The sequence below is a fragment of the Notamacropus eugenii genome, chromosome 2, assembly GCF_028372415.1.
Source record: "Notamacropus eugenii isolate mMacEug1 chromosome 2, mMacEug1.pri_v2, whole genome shotgun sequence".
NCBI classification, from domain to species: Eukaryota; Metazoa; Chordata; class Mammalia; order Diprotodontia; family Macropodidae; genus Notamacropus; species Notamacropus eugenii.
In genome coordinates, this window is record NC_092873.1 from 416,003,370 (window position 1) to 416,024,563 (window position 21,194).

The window sequence follows — 21,194 nt, forward strand, 5'->3', positions numbered from 1 at the left end:
AATTATCCAGGAAAGGGAAAAATAAAACTTTACATCTAATAGCTCAAAAGCCACAAAATGTCATCAATTAGATCAGACAACTCTAAATCCAGACTGAGAGCCAGCCACCCAGCAATCAACATTCCTTCAAAGTCCTCAGCGGCCTCAACTGACTAGGAACTTTTCAACCATACTGGTTTTTTCAGCACCCAATCTCAGTCTGAGCAGTTCAGGATCAGGTTGGCAAGCCTACAACAGTTAATCGACTGTGGCTAAATCAGGTTGTGTCCCTACCTTATTGCTGATACTTTGTCCATCGCTGCTAAGACAGACATAATAGAGAGAATAAAATCTATGATCAAGAACAAATCTTAAATTTTTTATGGAAATAGCAATATTACAGGGATAAACATCCTTTCCCCTCAAGTGATTTCTAAACAACAGCCCCAAAATGTTCAAAGTCAGGGGAAAACTACTATGCCCAAAGATTTATCAATCATAGGATTGTTCAAATATTTACCTTGGGAATTACCCAGAGATTTACCTGGTTTCTTTGCCACACAAGTCAAGAGGAGTGAAAGGAATCCCCAACATGCACCAGGGTACCTCATACTATGATAGTCTCAGATCCAAGAGCTTCCCAAGAACATATAAGTTCCAGCCAATTTGTTTCAAGTATCACTATTCTTTTTTTTTAGAGGCAATCGAGGTTAAGTGACTTTCCCAGGATCTCACAGCTAGTAAGTGTCTGAGGCTGACTTTGAACTCAGGTCCTCCTTAACTCCAGGGTCTGTCCTCTATCCACTGTGCCAACTAGCAGCCCCCTAAGAATCACTCTTAAATATTGCTTTGTACCTTCTACCTCTTTATCTTTTCCCCATGAAATCCATAGAACACTGCTCTATCCCATTATTTGGTGAATGTACCTCACTTCAATTATGCCAGCAGAATTATACCTACCTTCACAATATGCACCCTTAAATTGACTTTGCTATTCATGGTATGAAAAAAAGATTTAATTAAGACAAGTATTATACATCAGCACAATAATCCTATGCATCCTCCATGACTGGAGTCCAACAAAGTTTTAGTTAAGTGGGTTTTTCAATACTCTTGTATGATCAAGGTTTCAGGACCTTTATAATCTTGGATCTGAGGGAAGACTGAAGATCATGGCATGATAAATAATATCCTTCTAACCCCAACCACCAAATAATTCTACTCACTGCATTGACAATAGTCTACTAGGGTATCAGGGTCAACGTTCTTTACATCAAGCCTAAATCCATTCAACTTTTATCCACTGCTCCTAGATCTTCCTACAGGGGTACCCAGAATTGGTTCAATCCTTTTTCTGCATGACAGCCCTTCAAGTACTGAAAGATAGTTACCATCCTCCCCCTCCCTTAGTACCTACTCCCTACCAAGACCTGTTCTTCAAGCTAAAACTCCATAGTCCCTTTGGCTGATCTTTAAAAACTTGCTCCCCAGTCTCTTCAGCATCCCCATTCTTGTCTCTCTATATTAGAATATAAGTGCTGTGGAGTCAGGGACTCTCTTCACTTTGTATTTATATCCTACTGCTTAGCACAGTACTTGACACACAGTAAACATGGAGTAAATGTTTTTCCTACTTTTTTTTTAAATGTACCTGTTCCCCTTTCCCATTGCAGGAGTATTCTATTATTAAATCACTGTGGGAAGTTACAGCTCGAGTAAGTAAGTTATTTTTCATTTCTAAGAGTTTCCCATGCATTTGGGAAAATAAGGCATGCACAAATGAAAAAATTCACAATTCTAAGAAGCAGCCTAGAAGTGATAAACAATGACAGATAGAAAGACCAGGTGCTATACAATTTTCATATCCAGTCAGTTGCCAAATCCTGACCATTCAATGTCTATAATATCTCTCCATCTCTCTCTGTCTCTCTGTCCTTGTCTCTCTGTCTCTATCTCACTCACACACCCATTCTCTCTCTCTCTCTCTCTCCCTCTCTCTCTTTCTCTTTCTCTCATACACACACACACACACACACACACACACACACACACACACACACACTCCCAGGACTTTATACTAGTTTCTCTGCCTCAGGCCTCTCTCTTCTTCATTCCATCCTCCATACAACTGCTCAACTGATCACTCAAATCAAGGTCAACTGCAAGTCATGTCATCATCTACATGTCATGATCCTCTTTGAGAATGAAGGACAAACACAACAACCAACCTATACTTCTAAAGCTCAGGTCTGCCTTGTCATTCTCTAACTCAAGAAGCTTTATTGCCTTTAGGAAGAAATGTAAACTCCTCTGGCATTTAAGGGAAGCTAGGTGAACACAGTGGGTAGAGTGCCAGGCCTAGAGTCAGGAAGACTCATCTTCCTGAGTTCATATCTGGCCTTAGAAACTTACTAGCTGAGTGACTCTGGGAGAGTCACTTAATCTTGTTTGCCTTAGTTTTCTCTTCTGTAAAATGAGCTGGAGAAGGAAATGGCAAACCATTCCAGTATCTTCACCAAGAAAACCCCAAATGAGGTCATGAAGAGTCAAACACAGCTAAAACAACAACTAGCATTTAAAGTCCATCACAATTTGGATCCAACATCTTTCAATACTGTTTTCAATATTATTTGCCTTTACACATCCTACATTCTAGCCCAACTGACCTACTATCCCCCTAAATGACATTCCATCTCTCACTGCCATACTTTTGTACAGGCTGTCTATTCACCTTCATTGGAACCAGATTGTGAAAAGCCATGAATGTCAAGGTATGAGACTTTATCATATAAGCAATGGGAAAAGAAGGGAGTGGTGATAAGGTAGAAGAGAATGGCATTGATACTGGAGATAATTTTGGAACTAACAAACTAAGGAGGACCCCTTCTTTTTTATTTATTTTATTTTCAATTCAGAGAACAAAATAAGTGTTTCCATAACACAGTACAATAAAAAAGATGATTGCACGTGAAACTGCAATTTTGTCCTGGGCTCAGAATTTAAACTTGCTGACTCCTAGGTCCCACTAACGTATCTGGAATCCCCCATCTATGGCCTGTAAAGTAGTATTGCCACCATAGAACACTTTCCCGGATGTAACATGACTCAGATTCAGTCTCCTGGGCTGTGTGATAATGAAGTTTCACTGTCAACTGAAAAGGGTTAGCGGAAAAAGGGAACAAGTCCCAGTTGGTACAGGACTAAATGCCCTAGTAGAGGAAGCACTGTCCCCATGAATATAACCAGCTGGGTGTCTGGACGCTTCATAAAATTTTATTGTGAAATGCACAGATGATGAGCCCAGCTGCAAAACATCAGGAGTGTTTATCATGCTCTCCCCTAGAGTTCTGGGTGTGTTCCCCTTTGACACTATTTATGTAGGCTTAGCCTAAGCTGATTTAGATGAAGATGTCAAAATTGTTTCAAGGTGCAGTCCATTGTAAGTGGAGCTATCAAGTGGTCCCCTGCTCCCATTTCTATGTGTCAAAATGGCATTCTTCTTTATAGGCGTAAAGGGGGATTCAGACCTCTAATAATAAATGACTCCTACCTGACTTCATTTGCCCATAATGAATGGGGGAAAGGATCTAGTATTCGTTAAGGGGAAACCTCAACGTGTCAGAATCCCATGAGACTTATGCCTAGACAGACATTGCATGAGGAGGTGTGAATTTTGGAAGGACAGTCTACAGGCAAGGAACTTCAGAGGAAAGCAACTGAGAGTCCTAAGGAGTTCCTGAGTCCAGGCAAAAAAACCAAACAAGAGCAATCTGATGCCAAGCTTCTTCTGAGCATAAAAGGCAGATGCAGTAGCCTCTACTTGGCATGTTCAGCCTCTGGCAAGTGCAAAATATATGAACCTAGGAGGTGGCAGGCGAGAGCCAAAGTCAAGGTAAATATAGTTCCAGGGGATTTCAGAGACCTAAATTGATCAACCATCACAGGATTCTTTGCAGAGATGCATTCTGCAGCTAATTCTTTCGCATATGAATTATTTTGCAATCCTGCCAAATATCTTGCTATTTGATTAGTAGATCTTTTCTGGTCCATGAATAGTGAGCTACACTACTAGGGGCTCAAGCTCCTATTTGCAGAATTACTTACTGATACAGTCCGCACTGAACCTCAGCACTTGGCAAAGTATTGTAGAGATAAAGTATTTCTGAGAGTCTGTGGGGGTACTCTTGTTACATCAGCAAGGCCAGTAAGCCAGGAAAAAGTAACAGGCAAAATAGGACCTCAAAGCTTCTCCTCATCCTTATTGTCCATATCTTTTCCTTATTTTGTACATAGGCAGCAGGTAGTACAGTGGATAGTGTGCTGGACCTGTAGTCAGAAAGACTTGAGTTCAAATGTTAGCTCAGATCCTCACTAGCTATGTGACCTGGGCAAGTCATTGAACTTCTGTTTCCTCAACTCTAAAATAGGGATAATAATAACACTTACTTTAAAAAGTTTTTGTGATAGTACTTATTAAAAGGGCCTGGTTCAAAGGGGGCATTATATAAATGTTTATTCCTGGTTATCATTCCCTTGTAAACTAACAACAGGGACAAGCTTTTCAAAATTTTGTATCTTTCCCAATTGTAGAACAATTATCTGCATACTGTAGGCACTTGATATTGGTTTAATTACATGTCTACCATTCTACCCATAGCAAGTCATTTCTTTGGAATGGATGTTATTGTCTCCCTGAAATTGTCTTTTAATGTGATATGGAGGACATAGAATCTTAAAGGTGAAAGAAAGGGACTCTCCCCATCCTCCTTCCTCCTTTAGCACACTCCTCTCCTCCCATGTGGATTCTGCTTGAGCTAACCTCACCACTCAGGAAGGAAACATAGAATGGGTCTTCCTGGCACCTCGAGGGGGTTTTCCTAACTGTTACTGGGTCTGGGACAGCATGGCACCAAACAACCAGATGCGGTTTTCATCAGTTGTTTTAACTAGGGTTCCAAAGAATCAGCTGAGTTGTTGGGTTATTTTCCCCCAGAATTAATTGCAGGGGTGGAGGGACTTTGTTTTATAATGAAAAGGTAGCATGGTATAGTGAAAAGAGCCCTGGAGGTCAGAAAGCTTGGATTTGAGTCTTGACTCTCCTACTTCCTTGGACCAATGGCAAGTCACTTCACTTTAAGCCTCAGTTTCTTAATCTACAAAATGGAGATAATAGATATAGTGCTCATTCCTAAGGGCTGTTGAGAGCATCCAACCAGTAACATATAAAAAATCTTTTATAAATGTTATCAAAATAAGCCATTTTTATTTTGTGGAAAGGAGTGACAATCTCACACAGAAAAAAAGAAGAAAAAATCTGAGTCATCCTTATGCTTCAATACAAAACTGTATGAGATTAAAGGATCCTTAATTTAAACTGAAAGACAGCTTGAAGGACATGTAAGAAAAATAATAAAAGTAGGAACAGATAATATTTAACTTGGCAGAGTGCTCTGCATACGTTATTTAATTTATCCTTACAGCCACTCTGTGTAATAGGTTTTATAACAAAAAATTTTAATAAAGTTTTATAACATTTTATAAACTATAATATTTTTGTAACAAATTTTACAGTTAAGGAAACTGAGGCTGAGAGAGGTTAAATGATTAACTTGCCCACATAGTTAATGAGTGTCTGAAGCAGGATTGGAATTCAGTTCTCAGTGATGCCAATTCTAATCTCTACCTTCTCTACCCACATACTTAGAATATCCTTTTATGATTTGGGAAATTAAGGTGCAGAGAGGTACAGTGACTTAGGATCATAGATTTGTCCTCTAGTCTAACATCTTCATTATATAGGTGAGGAAACTGAGACCCAAAGAGATCAAAATACTTGCCCAATATTTGAAACCAAGTCCTCTGACTCCAAAACAAGTGCTCCTTCCACACTTGCACCCAGGTGAATAAGACATAACAATCTGATTGGGTAAACCAGACCTAGATGCACAAAAAGTTGAATCAAGACAACAACAAAAAGGAAGTTGTTAAATGTCATTATATTGGGGGTGGGACTTGTTAGGAAGTGGGAGGAAGAGATTCAGGCCTGTGATCTATGCAGGGCTCTCAGTCTTTTAGCTAATCCATTTTCCAATAGCAGCCATGCTTGTCTTGGACTCCATCCCTTCATCATCCAGATCAACTCAGGTTTTAATACTCAACACCTTCTCAACTCTTCCACAGTTGCCTCTCCCCTCTGATTGAAAGACTGGAGGGTAGAGCATTAAACTTCTCCCAAAGCCTTCCTAACAGCTTTTCAGGTTACTGCATTTTCCATCAGCATCTCCCCTTGACTTGACTCCACAGGAACACCATGTCCCCTGATCTCCTGAGCACCAAGGCAGGGTATGTCAGACAGAGGCTTTGAACTCAGCTATTCCTGGCTACTAGACTGCCCCTCAAGCTGAAATCCCACATGAATTTTCACACGCAATTGAGTATACATTTATCAAAATAAGTGATATATGCATTAAATATTATTGAATTCAAAGGGAAAGTGAGAGATCATAAAATCTAAGACCTGGCAGTGACCTCAGCTCTCTACTCTCACTCACACAGGAAAGAAATCTCCATTATAACATAACCAGAGAAGTGAGCTCTACAGTCTGGAGTGTTACATTGAACTGAGAATAGGGAAACACATATGTTTTTAATGCCAGAAGGTTATTCTCTTTATTTTGAGTATGATAAACCATCTATGTTCCAGTAATGTTTTGTTGCCTGGAGGGAGGGGCACAATTTTGGAACAACTTTTCAAACACTGTCTGGAAGGCAAAAGTCTTGTTCAAGCTCTGGTAGTCATGGACAAGGCCATCTCCAGTCATCCTGCTCTATATTGGCCACTAAACCCAGATGGCTGTGGAGGAGAAAGTGAAACTGGTGATTTCGATCAACCCTCCCTCACTCAAATCCAATTCACTTGTAAGTCATGGCATCACCTTCCTGATGTCATGGTCCTCTTCTGGAATGAAGGACAGACAACAACAAACAAGAGAAGTATAGGCAGTACCTGGATAAAGGTGAGCCTTCCAAGTAAAAGGGTTGATATTAGCAAAAAGGCAGAGGCCAGAATAAAGACCAGTGAGGAAATCCCTCTTGTTGGAGCAGAGGATTTGTATAGAAGGGATAAAGTTGAAGAGGGAGTTAGGGGCTAGGTGCTGGAAAACCAATTAGTGTCAAGCTAAAGTGTTTGGATTTTCCTACTATAGGAAATGCAGAGCTGTTGAAGTCTTTTGAGGAGGAGAGTGACATGATCAAAGTGAACATTTATCAGCTCCCCCAAGCACCAACATACCAGCACCATTAAAACACTGCACTATTGAATTTACCTGACTCCATCACATTACTTCCAGAGGCAACATCACCACTTCTGCAGACTGGCTCCAAAAAAACCAAAACAGAGCCACCATAGAGATGCCATCACAGAGAATCAGCATGTATCTAACTTGTAAGGTTGATTCAGCTGAGTAGACAGGATTTCAGGGGAAGCTCCCTCAGCCCATGGCCTCTCAGGATTGCCCTGTGCTCATATACCTTGAAAATAATAGCAACGTCTGGTCTTGTTTTCTCACATCAAGCCCAGGCTGGGTTGCCAGGCACCAAGTTTCAGCAACAGTGGAATTTATGATGGTATTATCAACCATAGCCATTGAGAAGCTGGAGAAACAATAGTATGGCATGGAAATCCACTGGGAGATAGCAGGACTCTCTGGTCCGCATGGATTCATCTTTACACCCACCAAGACACACTCCAGGGAACTGTCAAAGAGAAACCAACTATGGAAAGGAGTGAGCATAAGTGCAGTCCTGAGATAACTGTTCTAACTAGAAACCTAGCTACATCAACCAAAGGAGCACATTTATCCTCTTACAAGGGTTTTATGTACTATAACATGCATCAGAGGTGTGAAATCATTCCAGAAATATCTTTATTAAATGGAAACTCAATCACAGGCATTTGTGGACAAAGGGAGACACCACGTGAATGGAGATGATGATGATGATGCTGGTGGTGGTGGTGGTGATGAAGATGATGATGAGCAGCATTTAAATAGTACTTGTAAAGTTAGTAAAGCTCTTTATGTGCTTTGATCCTAACAACAGTCTGATAAGGTAAGTGTTCTTCTTATCCCCATTTTACAGATGAATAAAGTAAAGTTGAGAAATAATAAATGACTTAACCACAGTCACATAGCTAGGAAGTACTGAGACAGGACTCCAATTTTCAGGTCTCCATAATTAAAAGTTCAATACTCTATCCACTACATTGTATCTACTCAGGGTCTTTTCTTACCAGCTTAGCCCTCAATCATCTTTCTTCTCCTCTAAACTCCTAAAGGATTTAATATCTTAATTTGCATAATTTTTTATTACTATATGTATTGAAAAGGGAAAAGGATAGAAAACTAAGAACTGGACCTAAGAGTTCTGGGGAAACTCCCTCTACCAATGCGGATTGATGCTTTATTATCTTAGAGAATTCCTGCAGGGGTGGAGAACCTGCAGCCTAGAGGCCACATGTGACAAAGGACCACACTTGAGGACCTAGAGGGCCACACATGGTCTCGAAGCCACAGACTCCCCACCCCCATTAGCATGCTGAAGCTAGGTAACTTACCTACAGTCACTTAGGCAGTATATGTCAGAGACAGGATTTAAACCTGGGTCTTCCTGGCTTTGAGGACAGTTCTCTCATGTCTTTAATATGACTTTAAAACAAAAGTTCTTAGCCTGGGATCCATAGACCCACAAGCTTTGGAAAGCTTTCAGGGTCCATGACTGTAAATAGGAAAAAAAGTTTTATTTCAATATAATTAATTTCTTTCATAATCACATATATATACATGTATATGTTGTGTGTATGATATATTTAAACACACTATTCTGAGAAATGGTACTTGTTTACACATTGTTTTTGCACAAGTTTTTGTTGTATTCGCAAGTATTATATTCTCACCTAAAAAACTAGAAGCTCACTGAGGGCAGGAGTCATGACTTTCACTATTTTATATTCCCCATCCTTTTCCCCCATGATGCCTCATGAAGAACTCCTCTCCTCAGGCAATGTACCATGAATATTGTTGATTGGCTGACCTTCCTCAAGCCACTAGTCCATAGGCTTCACCATACTGCCAAAGGGATTCGTGCAGAGCTGTGCTGGACTCATTTATAAGAGAATCAAATGTTAAATTTTCAGTGTGAGCATTTAAAAATTGGAAATCAATAAATGTTACAAATCAGGGATTGATTGTTGGTTATCTAGATTTAAGTGAGTGAGAGTGAACATGCTATTAATGTAGATTAATCTTTCAAGTGTGTCCTGCAGGCTCTTTCTAAATCTGGTTGTTAAACATTGACCAGCACACCACTGGATTCATATTTTTAAAAAGCTTTAAAAATCCTCCTTTAAAATAATAGGAAGCTCAATGAAATGAATAGAACACTGAATTTGAAATCAAAAGATTAGGTTCAACTCCTCAGCTCTGCTATATGATAACTATTATGACCTTGAGCAAGAAATATAATGTCTCTGAACCTCAGTTTCTTTCTCTATAAAGTGAAAGGGTTGAAATAATTTATTTATTCCAACTCAAAATCTTATAATTCTATGATCGTAAAGCATTCTTTTCCATTATAAGCACTTAAAGCACAGAGACTGTCATGCTAAATCATTTCACAGAGTTTCTAGGAAAATGCCAAGTGTTTAATGGTGACCTTTCTTGGTGCTGGTGATGACTACTGTCGCTAGCGCTCCACCTTCAGACTATACACACCACAGTTCTTTCCCAGTACCTCACTGGGGAGGTCCCTTCTACCCCTACTTTCTCTACCCTTCCCCATCCTTTAGTTGATCCCAGATAACTCGGAGTTCCACCCAACCCTAAACCTGAAGGCTCTCTTCTCAGACCACCATTTGACAGTGTGAGTTCACCTCATGAATACTTTTCCATTAGACTCTTGAATGAAGTCAACAACTCATTACCCATAGCTCATCAAGCAGTTGCCATCAGATCCTGAAGTCAGACAAGATGGTAGACTTGAATAGGTGTCCATAAAAGAGAATAATTCAATACCCTCCTTGACAAAGACCAAGTCAAATTACCTCCTCCAGAAAACCTCCTGTGCCATCTTTCCTATGCTACTTCTATATCTTTCTCTGTGTGATTTGGCATTTGTTTACACATTGTTTTTGCAAAAGTTTTTGTTGTATTCACAGGTATTATATTCCCACCCAACTAATTTGGAAACTCACTGGGGGCAGGAGTCATGACTTCCACTATTTTATATTCCATATCCCTTTCCTCCATGAGGCCTCATGGAGGGCTCCTCTCCTCAGTCAGTGTACCATGAATATTACTGGTTGGCTGACCTTCCTCAAGCTACCAGTACCAACCCATCCAAGTCAAATTCTTGATATTTGCTTTTAGAAATGTTTGACCTTCCATCCCTAGTCACCTTTTATCTTGTAAGGAGAATCCTAAGCAGCAGGTGGCTGAGCTGTCAATTATGCCTACAGATGGCAAAGCACTCTGTTAATTGCTCTTCAGGCTTCCAAAATCTAAATTGGTGTGGTAGCTCAGGGCCCAAGTACTTCCCACCTCCCCTCCCCCTTCTCCTAGCCCTGCTCCTGAGGATGCCACCAAAAAGCCCCCTGCTCCCTGGAGAGAGATCAGCAGTTTGAGCTGTTAAAAATAAGTTGTTTGGACCCTGACCTGACATTTGTGGGGAAGCTAAAGAAACCATGTGTCTTTTTTGATTCCCACATGTTCACTGTCATGAAAAAGAGGGAAATGTTTAATCGAGGAGAGCCACATTAATTTAAAGTTTACTTCTCATCATTAAAACTATCACCCTGATAATTTCCTGATTCAGGGTGAGGTAAAGGAAAGACTTAAGAGGAGACAGGAAAATCTCCAGAACATTCAAAACACTGTTGTTTATCTGTGGGGCAAAATTCTGTGTCAACTCACTGTTATGAGTTAACAAGGCTTTTAAAAATAACTGGGTGCATATCTATATAAAAATGTGGTATTTCTTTTTCAAATAAATAAACAACTTCATCTCCCAGTGGCTCCAAAAACCATCTGGTTTTCTGAGTTCTCCCTCTCACAGATGTCCTTCCTGAGTCCTAAACCACGATATTGGCCCGGGCTTCCTGTTAGGAAGTATTGGTAGGTAGCAATTCAAGGGAAATAACATCAGGGCATATTTTTAATTGCTGTTTTAAAAGCATGTGGCATGTGACACATGTCCCAAAATATCCATTTACAGGTTGACATTGCTAAAGGTTGTCCCACAACTTCTTAGTACCCGAGAAAAGGGGCCCCAGCTCTACCCATAATTCACAAGCCTTCCTTAAGCCTACAAAGTCATTCAAAACTCATGGTGACAGGAATATGGGTACTGAAAATTGGTGGCTTCTTGGCTCACTTCAGTAGCCTGTCAAATCAAGTCAGCAAGCATCTATTAAGCACTTACTGTGTGCCACAGGCTGTCCCAAGCACTGGAAATACAACAAAGACCTGTCAGAGTATTGCTGTCAAAAGAATGGTACAGGATAGTTGGTTTTATAACATACCTCAATATACCATAGATTCAGTTGTACTGAGGGTCCAGATCATGTCCCCTGAAGATATTGTATATCCAGGTGTAGCCACACAGAGTTAGAGTTAAAGTCATAAGAAGCCCTGAGATGTCAAGAATCACATGGTTGCATAAAGAACTTTTACTGAAGGGGAAAAGCTCACATGTCCACTAGCAAAGGAAAACCATGGTGAAGGCCCTGTAAAATAGAAGCCTGCAAGGGAACCTGCAAGTATCACTGACTCAATTCAGATGGAGATTTCTCTGAACCTAATTAAGGTGGTTCCTTTCATTCCAACTACCCCTGGGTATGAAACCTAGAAAATCAAGTAGGTCTCTTCATGTTCAGTGATATCTGACTCTTCATGACCCCATTTGGGATTTTCTTGGCAAAGATACTGGAGTGGTTTGCCATTTCCTTCTCCAGCTCATTTTACAGATGAGGAAACTGAAACAAACAGGTTTAAGTGACTTGCCCAGGGTCACACAGTTATTAAATATCTGAAGTCAGATTTTAACTCAGGAAGGTGAGTGTTCCTGTTTCCAAGCTCAATGCTCTATCCACTGTGCCACCTGGCTGCCCAAGTAGGTCTCTAGGCAGTTATTAAATATAAGGAGCTCTGGGGGCCAACTGGATACAAGTTATCTTCCCTATCTGACTGAGCAGTCACTGATAGTTTAGTAGCCTGGATTCAGTCACCCTGTCCTTCCATATAAAGTCTTCTATAAAATCCCTATCTCTTATTTGCCTACACAATGCCTATACAATGAATGTCCCTCCATGTCCCCTCTCTGTGGTTTCACATCAGCAGTCCTCCAAGGTCAGCATGTAATCTCCCTTCAAATCTGCTTCACAGAAACCTTTTCTTCCTTTAAGAGTCAGTTCAAATGCCACCTTCTACATGAAACCTTTCCCAGTGCTCCTATCTACTAATGTCATCTTTCCTTATCTTAAACTATTTGAATTTATTCCTCTTATATTTCTTCTATAGATACTTATAGATTCCTTTATTTTGCTCATTAGGATGTAAGTGCCTTGATAGTAGGAATTATTTCATTCATTCTATTTTTATCCCTGGCACCTAACACAGTGCTTTTCATATATCCGGCATTTAACACATTTGTATGAATTGATTGAGTTTATCTGATATCAGTATTATAAGAGTAATGGAATTAGTAGCAGTAGTAGTAGCAGTAGTAATAGTAATAGTAGTAGTAGTAGTAGTAGTAGTAGTAGTAGTAGTAGTAGTAGTAGTAGTAGTAGTGCCTGAGGCCAAATTTGAACTCAGGTCTTCCTGACTCCAGGAAGTATTACTACCACTACTACTACTACCACTACCACTACTACCACTACTATTACTACTACTGCTATTACTACTGCTGCTACTGCTACTACTACCTACCAAAAAAGGCCACTAGAATGTAAGTTCCTTGAGGGAAGGGATTGTTTTATTTTTGTCCTTGTATCCCAGGTCTCAGCATATAGTAATCACTTAATAATGTTTATTGAATAGTCATCTGCTATTGAAAAAACTATGAACTTATAAAACAAATTATTCACATTATAAAACCAGTCTTTGCTCTACCAAAGTATACCTAACTAATTATCTCCATTGTCAAAATCTGGAGTTCATACATTCAGAATCTTAGAGACTGTCTAAGACCAACCCACTCATTTGACCCTCCTGTTTCCAGTACTTGTAAATGTAGGTTTCCATATTACTAAATACTTAACAAGAAGAAGGAAGTTGCACTGAGGGGAAATATACAATGCTGGAAACCTCTAGCTGCTTATGATTGATGAGAAATGAATATAAAACATTTCTGGCATAACCATGTAAATTAGTAGGATCATAGATTTTAGAGCTGAAGGCAACTTAGAGGTCCTATTCTAATCTAGCCTTCTCATTTTACAGATGGGGAAATAAAGACCCAGAAATACTGAAGGATTCACCCAGCAAAACTAGGATTTGAATCCAAATCATAGATTCATAGAATAGTGGATTTCAAGCTGGACAGGAATTCAATGGCCATTTAGTCCAATCTTTTGGGTTTTTATGGATTTTGCAGATAAGGAAACTGAGGCCCAGAGAAATTAAGCAGCTTTTCCATAATCACACAGGCAACAAATAGCAGAGCTAGGATTTGAACTCGGTTCCTCTAACTCCAAAACCATTGTTCTTTCCACTGTAATGTCCTCTATAAGGCAATGTGATCATAGAATCCATTCACTCATTGTGCAGTGGCTTTGGGTAAATACTTTCTAAGGTTCTTAAGGTTTCAGCGATATTTCCTAAGGATCCTTTCTGTGGTATGACCAACTTTTCTGAAATGTTTCAACTGCTGAAAATGATGTTTATTGGGATCTTACTACTGATAATCATGTTGGTGGTAGAATGCATACATTGTTTTTCTTTTCCCCTCCTCATTTAAGTCCTGGTCCCATTCTTTTCTGAGACAGTCTTCCTATTCCTCCCTCCCAGATTCTTTACTACATGTCGGCATGCACAGAGGTATCAGTCAACTACCACATGGACACACATTTCTCTGGTGCACAGCTTCAGGGGACAATTGGCAAAATAGCACCCCAGAGAACACTTTGCTTCCCCACCCCTTCCCTAGACAGCATGGTCACAGTTGTATTAGTCTCAGGACTGTCACCCTAAACAATCACAAAGGAAAGTAGCATTCTCCTTCCCTATTCCTACCACAAGCAAGGTAAAATATTGCATTTCCCTTCAAATATAACGATTAAGCCACTAACTCACCAATAGCATAGCATGAAGTGTTAGTGTTTTTCCTAGTAATGGTGATAGATTTGCACTGAGAACTTAGTACATTCAAATTCTTTTCTAATTTGACCAATGACACATGTACAAGACAGCTGGCTGGGGTTAGGTAGACTGTACAGTGATAGACTAAGGCAAAGCTAACTGATCCATGGAAAGGTTAGACTTCAAGCTCCTAGGTGAATTAACTTCCTACTCTGATTAACTGAATTAGATAATCATAAGCACACAGCTTCAATAACTATGGACAAATGTAGGGAATTAGAGAAGTCAGTCAATCATTCGACAAGTGTTCATTTGGTACTTTTTATGAATCAGGAAACTAGATCACCCAGTGGATAGAGCACCAGGCCTGGAGTCAAGAAGACCTGAGTGCAAACCTGCCCTCAGACACTTACTAGCTAAGTGACCCTGGGCAAGTCACTTAACCTCTGTTTGATTTAATCTACTGGAAAATGAAATGGCAAACCACTCCAGTATCTTTGCCAAGAAATTCCCATGAATAGTATGATCAGCAGAGTCACAAAGAGTCATACACGACTGAACATGAGTCGGGTGCCATACTAAGTCCATAGGATACAAAGATAAAAATGAAACATCCCTTGCTTTCAAGGGGTTTACATTCCAATGGAAGAGATAATATCCATGCAGAGAAGTATATCCATAGTACGTATAAAATGAATACAAGGTGTTATGGGTAGGAGAGCATTAGCAGCAGAGGGGATGCAAATGGCTTCCAATAGAAATAATGAGCCTTGAAAGAATCCAATGATTCCAAGAGGATGTAGTAAAGTTCTTGTAGGGAGGGACAGATAGTGCAAAAGGTATAATAATGAAATAGCAACAATAACAATGGCTAGTATTTGTGTGGTACTTTAAAGTTTACAAAGGGCTTAACAAATATTATCTCATTTAATGCTTACAACAACTCCAGAGGCAGGTGCTGTTTTTATTCCTACTTTACAGATGAAGAAATTGAGACTAAGAGGGATTGAGAGTGAGCATCCCATAGCAAGTGAGTATCAGAAGCAGAATCTGAACTCAGGCATGTCCTGACTCTGGAGTCCAGCACTCTGGACATTACCTGACTGAGTAAAGATGATGTAATGGTAGATGGAGTACTATTATGTGTAAAACAGTGAGTAGGTCAATATGTCTGGAAGTAATGTGTAAAAAAACTGAACAGGTAGAAAGAGGCCAGGGTGTGAAGATCTTTAAAGACCAAACAGAGTTTATCTTTATTCCTGAAGGCATAGGAGCCACCAGAGTTGATTAAGCAGGGAGGATCAGACCTATGTTTTAAGAAAATCACTTTGGCACCTATGTGGTAATTGGACTGAAGTGGATAGAAACTTGAGGTAGGCAGACCAAATAGGAAATTAATGCAATAATCCAGGTAAGATAGAAGGAAGACCTAAACTAGTAGTAGCTATGAGTGAAAATGAGGGGTCAGCTGCAATTAATGTTGTGGAGATATACATCTAACTCCACTGTTCTATTACACTCTAAAATCCAAGATGAAAGGAAAGGGTATAAGCATTTATTAAGCTGCCAACATTTGCACTCTGAGCTAAGCACTTCACAAACATCTCATTTGATCCTCTATAATAACCTTGAGAGGTAGGTGTTATTATTATCCTCATTTTACAGTTGAGAAAACAAAGGCAGACAGAGAGGTTAAGTGACTCGCCCAGGGTAACATAGTCAATACATGTCTGAGGCCAGATTTGAAATTAGGTCTTCCTGACTATAGGCACAAGTCTCCAGCCCCTGCATCATCTGGTTTCTTCTAAAACCCTTTGAATAAACCAGGCAAAAAAAGTGAGTACCTAAAGAGAATGGCCTCCACTGAGGACAGATTGTGCACTAGATCCAGCCCCACATTAGGAACTGGGAGAGTTCAAAAGAAGAGAGAAGCTCTTCTCAATTTTTAATCTAACTGGGCAGGCACATTGAGGAAAAGAAAGAAAAGTAGTAGGTGAAAAGGAAGGAAGCCATGATGGGGGAGACAAGAGGAGAACAAAGGAAAGGTGAACAGTGGTTAGTGGTGGAAGGCTTCATGTGACTGAGATACTTCAAGGAATGAAAAATGAAATTAGAAAGCATGAAAAGAAAGCCATAAGTAGATAATATAGATCAATCCCAACTTTATTGGACTACGAATCAGGTATTAGTAGCTACAGCCTTGTATTTGTTCTGCATACATTTATAATGTGGCTACATATGGATACAAATATATATATATGTATACATATACATATATGTATATCTGTTGCTGTTCAGTCGTATTAGTCATATCCAACTCTTCATGACCCCATTTGGGACTTTCTTGTCAAAGACACTAAAGTGTCATTTCCTTATCCAGCTCATTTTATAGATGCAGAAATTGAGACAAAGATAAGTGACTTGCCCAGGATAACACAGCTAATGTGTGTCTGAGGCTGGATTTGAACTCATTAAGATGAATTTTCCTGATTTCAACCCCAATACTTTATCCATTGAACCATCTAGCTATATGGATAGATAGATAGTTACACATACATATACATACACAGATGTACGCATGTGTATGTATATATATATATATACATAAAACTATATTTCTATATATATGTGTGTGTATATATATATACATAAAACTATATTTCTATATATATGTGTGTGTGTATATATATATATATATATATATATATATATATATATATATATATACATATACATACTTATCTTCTTCCCCAAGAAGGACTTTTCTGTATAATACCACTACCTAGCTTCTACATGAGTACCTTAATGCTAACCATCAACAGTACCTCAAAGCTAACTCAGGGTTGCTTTTCCTTATCATTATATGGTGCCCCTAGCTCTCCCTGTCCTTCTTGGTCCCAAGGAAAACCTCCAGCCTGGTAATGGACTATATTTCTATCACTGAGATCTAGTGACACAAGATACTCCATCTCCCAATTCCTAGTATCTTCACTACCTCTCCCCCATGCCTGGAATCATCTCTTTCCCCTGGTTTTTCTGGCTTCCTTCAAGTTCCAGCTAAAATCCCACAGGAAGGTGTAGTGTTAATCAGAGAGTTAAAGTTCTTCCCCACCCATTAATGGGCCTGCCCATTAAGGGAAGCTTGATTAGGAGAGGCCCACACCTTTTGTTAATTTCTAATGTACTGGTTCTCAAGGGTAGTGATGCCCTCTGGCTCTGAAAAGTGCATGTATACTCTGAAGTGAGGTTCTACTTTGGGGCTTACACATCAGAAGTATTTGTTTGGTCCAATGAGACTCCAGGAAATGACTAAGCAGTCTCCCAGCTTTGAAAACCCAGATGTTGGTGCTTCTCTCTCTGGTAACTATGTATGTGTGGTCAGACAGTTATCTGTCTATTGATCTGTGACTTATGTATTGCTTATGGTCAGACAGTTGGAAGCCCTGTCTGTTGATTATCATTTCTTTGTATTTTCTCTGAAGTTCAGGGTGCTGAATTTTTCCCCTGAATTAAGTGAATGACACATGTGCTTGATTAAAGTGATTGTTGACCCCTCAAAAGTTGCTTTCCTTTTGGAAATGCAGATCTAAGAACCGGTACAGCAGGCCCTCCTGTGTCTGCCGGGGTGCTTGTTTTCACAGAAGCTTTTCCCAACCCCTCTTACTTCTAAAGCCTTCTTTCTATTGCTCTTTTCAATTTGTCCCTTATAATTTGTATGTTTGTTTGCATGTGTCTCTGCCATTGAACTGTGAGCTCTTTATGAGAGCTTAATAAATGTTTGTCAGCTTGTTGACTATCATCAGAGGACCAGATTAGGCCATTCAGAGAGTTGCATTACCAAGTTGGCTGTATATGATTCAAAATTTTGGCAAAGGCAACTCTTAAAGATAGTCTACTAAGAAATAGGGGTTATAGTGAACATTGGGGAAGTCACATCATTGGAATGGAGGAGGATATTTAGGTTGAGGGAGGAGAGAGATACAGAAGCAGGATAGGAAATAGAAATGTGCTAAAAAAAAAAAAATACATATCCTAAAAGTATTTAAGTTAATTGTTCATGTGTGAGTCTTACCTCATATGCTCCTTGAGGGCAGTTATATCTTTGCTAAATATTTGCTAAAAATTTAAGGCCCTAGCGAAACGATGACAAAAAATAAAAATGCATTCTGCCTTCCAGTTACATACCTTCTACCAAAGAATTACAACACCGTACACAAATGGCAAATAAAAACTAATTTGAGAAAGAGGGCATTGACAACTGGATGGATTCAAGGAAGTTTTAACAGAAAAGGAGGCACCTGAGTGGAATTTTGAAGGGAGCTTGAGGAGCCTAAAAGTTTCCTAATATAGTGTTGCACATTAGACAGTAGATACTTAAAAATTGCTTCTAAAATGTTGAGTGTGTAATGTTGCATGATGAGTGATAATTAAAAAATACTATCTTTCCTTGTGTTGCCCACAAATGAAAAATTAGATCAGTCAGTGAATCAAAAGCAAGCTTTTGGGTGGAGTGTAACGAAAGAAAGATCTAGCTGGCCCGTCTTCTCACACTTTGTAAACCCAAGTGCTTTATCTAAAATAATAATCCCGCCCAGAGTGTACTAAATTGTGGAATTTACCTCTACTGGCCCATGGCCACCACCCACCCCCACCCCCAGAGGTCCCAATGAAGTGCTGTTTGTACTTCTCCATCGCCTTTATTTGTTTAAGAGGCCAGACAAGGCAAACACTCGTGATGTCTTGTTTATTCTGTGGCTTTCACTAAAGCTTATTAAACTCATCGTTACTTCATATAAGCTACAGATATGTGGTTGGGGCCAGCTAGTGTTGACAGTAAGTAACAGACACCCTGCCACAAGGTAACATGTTTATATACTCGGTTGGATGCCTGGTGGATTTTGTCCCTGTAAAACCATCACAGATAATGAAGCTACTATCAGATAAGTGACTATAATAAATGACCGTGATTAGGGTTCTGGCTGATGAAAACACTTGGTGGTCTTTCCAGATTGATTTGGACAAACCCCAGGCTCAGTCCACTTGGAACCAAAAACAAAGTGGGAGAAAAACATTTAAAAATCAAATTAATGTAAGAATTCCTTTCATAGGCTGCTATTCTGTTTCTAACTGGGCAAAGGAGGTCAATGGAGGGGGGGAACCTTTCCTTTTACTTTTCTAACCTTCCTCTCTACCACCCTAGAAAAATAACTTTACCTTCTAAATTCATGAGGACCTATTTGTACCATTCTAAAGCTATACAGCATATCACCTTTCCACAAATTTTCTCCCTGCAATTCCAGAGCCACAAGTCCAATTTCCCTCAGTAAGAGTGGGAGCAAAGGTCCTTAAATCAGTGGAGCATCCTAACTAGATACTTTAAAATAAGGCCATTATCTGATCTTACAGGACCTTCTCCAGAAGGAGCCCACCTTATGTTTAAAGCAATTGTCCTTTTCTTTTGGGGGAGTGTGGGTGTCATAAAGTTTTGGATACCCTTTTTCTACATGACCATTACTTCCCAAAGATCCATCCCCACCCTGACCCCAGTAGAATCCTAAGTACATTCAAGCAAATCAAACACATTGGCCATATCTGACAATGCATTCTGTAACCAGTCAACCATTTCTGTGCCAAGGAGTTATTTTTAACATTAGTCATTTGAAATCAAGATTACACATCAAATATCAGATTTCTGATGTCTTTACTTTACATTATAATGGTCATTAAATAAATTTTCTCTTAGTTCTATTTATCTCACTCTATATTACTTTGTATAACCTGGGATTCACAAACTTGTGATATATACATAGATGTATAAATTTACATAAATGTATATAGATGTATACTTGCAAATGTATTTATATATTTCTCACCAGACTGCACTTCTCTGAACTTCACCATCATACCCCAGAAACCTCTTCATCATCAAAGAGGATGCCCAGGAAACTTCTTCAGCCCAGGAATTCACTCTGTGAAAGTACCATCTACCAATAGGGCCCCTTTCTGGGACTGAAGGATTCCTCCCCAAACCTCCATTTAAGGACAGAGGTCAGGCTATTCAGCTCCTCATTTTCCACCAGATTGTATTCCTCTGGACTCCTCCATCTTCATCCAAAGCAAGGGACTATGATGAAAAATAACTTCTCATCAACATCCTTCTCTCCCTACTGTTTCAGCTTCCTTGTTGATGTGTTGCTTTCCATATTAGAATGTAAACTGCTTGAAGACAGCAACTCTTTCTTTTCACATATATTTGTATTTCCAGAGATTAACATAGTCCCTGGCACAAAATAAGTACTTAAAACTTATTGACTAGCTGATGATTTATAATCCTATGAATTTTATTTTATACACTTAAAAACATTAGTCTGAAAAGGGGTCCACTCAGCCTCACCAGACCGCCAAAGGAGTCCATGACACAAAAATGTTTAAGAATCCCTGATGTCTTCCAAAGTTTTTCTGAATCTTAATATTCACCCTTTCTTATGGTGAAAGAGTGTTCCATCATATTTGTATGCCAGAGTTTTTTGGTCATTCTCGCAAATGATAACTGGCCACAAGATAAAACAACTATTCCTCCACCCTAGGGAAAGGTCCAAAGTGACATGCATGCCAAAATAGTAGTGCATAGCATAGTATAAACGGGGCTACCTCTGAAGTCAGAGGTTCTGAGCTTAAAGTCTGCTTCTCCCACTAACTACCTCTGTAGAGAGGAAAGTTACTTATTTCTTGGGACCTCAGTTTCCTCATCTGTAAAATGAGAAAGTGTTGACCAGAGGACTAGAAAGATCCTTTCTAGCTCTAAATCTTGAGATTTCAGGATCTCCTGAAACTCAGTTTAGTTTTGCCACACTAATCGAG